The sequence below is a fragment of the Gadus chalcogrammus genome, chromosome 10 (assembly GCF_026213295.1).
Source record: "Gadus chalcogrammus isolate NIFS_2021 chromosome 10, NIFS_Gcha_1.0, whole genome shotgun sequence".
Lineage (NCBI taxonomy): Eukaryota > Metazoa > Chordata > Actinopteri > Gadiformes > Gadidae > Gadus > Gadus chalcogrammus.
The window spans coordinates 828,537-833,893 of NC_079421.1; the positions used below are offsets into that span (position 1 = coordinate 828,537).

At 44.9% G+C, this 5,357-nt stretch overlaps 1 protein-coding gene across 1 annotated transcript in view; it reads right to left on the reverse strand.

Moving 5' to 3' along the window:
• mgat4b (alpha-1,3-mannosyl-glycoprotein 4-beta-N-acetylglucosaminyltransferase B) overlaps positions 1 to 5,357 on the reverse strand; it is a 44,523-nt gene that overhangs the window by 8,440 nt on the left and 30,726 nt on the right. The window lies entirely within an intron of this gene.

A 5,357-nucleotide genomic window follows, 5' to 3' on the forward strand; every position in this document is an offset into this window, starting at 1 on the left:
TGCTGAGCAGGGGTTCAGAGAGATCAATACTTAATTGATGGGGTCGTGCGGTGCGGGTCGGCCGTGGCGATAGCTCTTAACACAGAGAACAGAGGCATTAAGCTGACAGCCTCTGGACGCACACTGCTGGACGGACTTCTGATGGGAATCAGATGAAACCCGTACCGGCTGAGATGAACACATGCCTTGCAGTTTGGAAACTTTACTTACTACACTACTTCTCTTGAGGCGGTAGAGACGAACCCAGGACTATTCCTGTTTTCTTTCAAACACAACCCTGCAAGCTCCCCCAACTACATATCGACGTCTCATCGAAAACGTTGTCAATACATTGTTGAAATGATAGACTCGAATATGCAGACAAAACCACAACTAGCAAGACATCTTCAGCACACAAAAATACTTAACTTCTGCAGCGGAAAGCAATGCCGGCTGAAATGATGGTTAGTGTACTGTGACTGCCTCTATATACTGTGTGTACTGTATACACTCTTCGTCCCTAGGAGCTGCCTAATTCAATCATTGTATTAGCAGTAAACACTCTAAAGTACAGTGTTTACTGCTAATCACCAGTAGCTTGAAGACATTAGTATACTTTTGTAATGATTATTGGTGACTTATAACATCAACACATGAAGGTTTGATTGGGGAAGGACACACACACACACACACACACACACACACACACACACACACACACACACACACACACACACACACACACACACACACACACACACACACACACACACACACACACACACACACACACACACACACACACACAGGTGTACCTTGAGTTTCTGGATCTTCCCAGCGAGGGAGGAATGGGTGCCTACATGCTGGAACAGAGATGGTTTGAACCGAATCCTCAGGTTGGCCTTCTGTCTGTCACAATGTTTCTGTTAGAGAGAGCGAGAGGAGAGGTGAGAGTGAGAGGTGATGGTTTGGGAGTATAATTAGTTGTATTGTATATATTTTACATGAATAGTATTTGGGCCTAGAGGGTAAGTGAGAAGGGAAGGAATATGTCGATTGTACAGTTCATAAATTGTAGAGTGTGTTTTTGTAACTAAGTCTCAGGCCCACTTGAGTATAGTGTGTGGGAACAAGAGCACACTACAACATAACAGCGGTGAAAGCATGACAAATGATAAAACTGAATATAAATATATATACAACTCTACTCTATTTTTAAAGAGGACGACCACACCAAGAGTGCACAACAATGACAGCATGTTAAGTATGTTAATCCTTTCTGCTGTCTAGTCACCAAAAAGTCTAATGAAAACCGAGACAGTACATAAAGCTCTAGTAGACTGTATTGTGATTCCTTGGTACTCGTAAATTGTCTTTCTAAAGCGGTCAGCATACTTCAGAAGAAACTTCAGATACAAATAAATCACGCCCTCCTTGCTCTTCCTGATAGTCACACACAATGTTTGCATTGCTGTCATCCGCATCTCGCCAAACGGATTTTTTCGGCATGAGGTTTGCTGAACGCTTTAGATGGGATATTATCGAAAGCTTTGTTTTTTTTCTCTCTGTGATATGATGTGGCTGTTGCTAGGAGACCATGGAGCTATAGGAGCAGTGTTGCTTCACATCCTTCAATGAGTGTCACCTGCTATTTCTAACTTCCGATAAACTTCTGACAGCGCCAGAGCATTATAAATCTGAAAACATCGCCTTCATAGCTTTCAAGGTAAGGTAGCAGGGTGGGGGTTGGATCACATGTGCACATCCGAAGGTGACTGAAACTCACCGCGTCCTTCTCTGGATTGCACACCTTGACCCACATGATGTGATCCAGCAGCCAATCGATGGGCTTGTCTTTGTAGAACATCAACATGAACTCCACGATGAGCGACAGGTCTATCGACTTGAACATCTTACCTGGGGAAAGAGGAGACACAGATTCAGATTGAGAAGTGTTTGGACTGCGCTGTGCTGGCCGTCACCATCTATGTTTCCACTGTGAGTTCAACAGAAGTTTCCACCACAGCGCGTGCTGGTTTGACCTTCCGCTGGCGGTCATATTAAACCCTGTGGTAGCAGAGCTGTGCTGGCTGTAAACAACGTTTAAAAACCCCTGCAGACAGAACGGGCCATCTGTTTAAATTGAGACGAAAAAACGTAGGCATACTCCATTAGTACACTTGTGGGTTTACTGGGCGGTTCCTAGTGTCTAAAGGAACTAAATGTTGGGTTAACTGGACGGGCTGGGATTAATTGGGACTATTTCATGAAAGGTTTCCAGATGAAGGAGGACAACCAAAGCACAGAGGCCTCAGGCTTCACCGCTCAATCGGGTTCAGGTCAAAGATGTCTTGATATTACAAACATTGCACGCGCGCACACAGACACACACACACGCACGCTCATACACACACACACAAGCTCATACACACGAACACATACACACACAAACATTGGTTAATTTGACAGCCCTCATTTTTATACAATCTCTGCCCTCTCTCCGGAGCAATGAAACATGACTATTATGTATTGCCTTATTCTACTACATTAGGTTTGATCGATAAATCCCTGTTAGATATTTAATTGCTAGGAGAAAAACAAACAATAAGTGAAGCAGAAAACACAGCCAGCTAATCCCGGGCTGATAACTCACTCTAATCCGCGCTGCTTTAAAAGCTCAGTAACTGGCAGCTGCCCAGACAAAAACCCACTGCCCTGAAAATTCCTTTCTACCCTGATATCAACCCCTCCACCTTGACAAATACCCCACTACTCTGAACCCCCCCCCCTCCCACCTTGACAAATACCCCACTACTCTGAACCCCCCCCCCCTCCCACCTTGACAATACCCCACTACTCTGAACTCCCCCCCCCCTCCACCCTGACAAATACCCCACTACTCTGAACTCCCCCCCCCCCCCCACCCTGACAAATACCCCACTACTCTGAACCCCCCCCCCTCCCACCCTGACAAATACCCCACTACTCTGAACTCCCCCCCCCCCCCCCACCCTGACAAATACCCCACTACTCTGAACTCCCCCCCCCCCCCTCCCATCCTGACAAATACCCCACTACTCTGAACTCCCCCCCCCCTCCCACCCTGACAATACCCCACTACTCTGAACTCCCCCCCCCCCCCACCCTGACAAATACCCCACTACTCTGAACTCCCCCCCCCCCCCCCCCCACCCTGACCCACTACTCTGAAGAAACCTCTCCCCTGAACTATAGTACAGTAGCTATGCTGGGCCTCAAGGTATTTGCTTCTCGCCTAACCACAGTGGTTCAGACCTACAGGGTTCTCCGTTGACTGCGTGATATGTGACAGACGGTGTTATCCCTTGATAGATGGTTCCTCCAATCGCCTGCCAATAAACCTGCCCCTCTCCAAACAGTTTTGAAGGATGGCTTCCCAGATGGCTCTGTATAGCAAACCATCTGGCGCATCAGCTTCTGACAAAAAAACCCTGAAACAATACCCCTATACCTTCATATCTACCCTGAATAAATACCTTGATATCTGCCCCTCTATCCTGAAAGAATACCCCCATACCTTCATATCAACCCCTCTATCCTGAAAGAATACCCCCATACCTTCATATCAACCCCTCTACCCTTAAAAATAAACCCCATCTTCCTATCGGAGACTCCCCCCTGAAACAACTCGTTTTTTTTCAACTACTTTGAAAACAGAGCTCTCTACTATCGACCCCTCTTTCCTGACAAATATACAGCTGATATATATCTTTATATTATTGTATTTATCTAACTTCCTCCCAGGTATTCAGGGTCGGATCGTTGAATATGATTAGTGGACAGTTTCCATGGAAGCATTCCTTCGATGTCTCCTCTAATGAGGGTCTTCTCCGAGACTGCTATGGTAGATCCAGAGAGCGAGAGATAGAGAGAGGTAGAAGAAGATGGGGGAGAGAGAGCGAGAGAATTTCTTGCACGATGGGTTTTACTCAGAAACCTATTAGAGTGGAGAAGCAAAAGGTCTTGGGAAAGAAAGTGATGCTGTGTATTTTATGCGTGTGAAAATGAGTAAGGCAGACAGATGGGTACATGAGAGAGAGAGAGAGAGAGAGAGAGAGGAGAGAGAGAGAGAGAGAGAGAGAGAGAGAGAGAGGAGAGAGAGAGAGAGGAGAGAGAGAGAGAGAGGAGAGAGAGGAGACTATGGAGTGGGGGTTTTCTATGAGAATCTGTCTCAGGAAAACGAAAGATAGTGAAACGAAAAAGAACATAAAGCAATAATACTCTATTCTCATCCATCTCATCCATATTTGATGCATGTCTTACTTGCATTCATTATTCATATGATGATTTGTTTACATTGTCTTCACTTCACACTGATGTAAGGAATAGTGATAATTGAATATTGTTGGTTTATATCGTGGCTTGGATTGTGTGTACTTATTAACTCATTATGATGACTAGTTAAGATATATAATATATCTCCACATGATGGGTTGAATATTAAAGAGAAGAAGAAAGAACTGGGGAGGAGAACGCAAGTCAGATATTTGAACATGCACTATCTGACATTAGCAGATAAGCGGATGAATAGCGGCCTGTGTCTCTTCTGAACGTTCCTGTAGAGCTGCCTTCTGACCAAACCGACAGCCCTCAGTACCCTTGTTCCCACGAGGTTTGAGGGTTCCCATAAGACTTTAGAATCTCAACCAAACACGCGTCTAAATCCTCTAAATCCTAGATCTCACGTGGTACAAAGACATTGTGGCAAACAGGAATCTGCATGTGCACAGGTAAGCATGCACACACTAACACACACACACAGACACATACATATAGGCACACAACAACACACATGCTTGGTAGAATTACATGGTAAAGTAGTATTAATCAGACAGTCCAATACTCTGGATGTATGTACTGCGTGTATATGTAGGTACATGTACAAGATCGCACAAAAATACATTGGAGAAAACTATTATTATTCACACAAAAGAAAATACATACTGCCAAAGCTTTTTTGCCCACAAAACAAAACTTGAATACACACACAAACAAACCCAGGAAAATTAAAAACCAAACACACACAGACAAGTTTAAGTTAGTCACAAGACCACACACACACCTCCTCTCTATGAACATATAGTGTGTGAGTGTATGGCTGAGCTGGTTTCTCACGGGCTAATGAGCCCAGGAGCCACGACTCTGGGTCTCATGATGAGCTGATGGCTTAACAAGGGTGTGTGTGTGTGTGTGTGTGTGTGTGTTGTGTGGTGTGTGTGTGTGTGTGTGTGTGTGTGTGTGTGTGTGTGTGTGTGTGTGTGTGTGTGTGGGTTCTAGTCAGAACGAGTGTGTGGTTTCTTATACACAACAATTTACTAGTTGACCTATAACAACAGTCA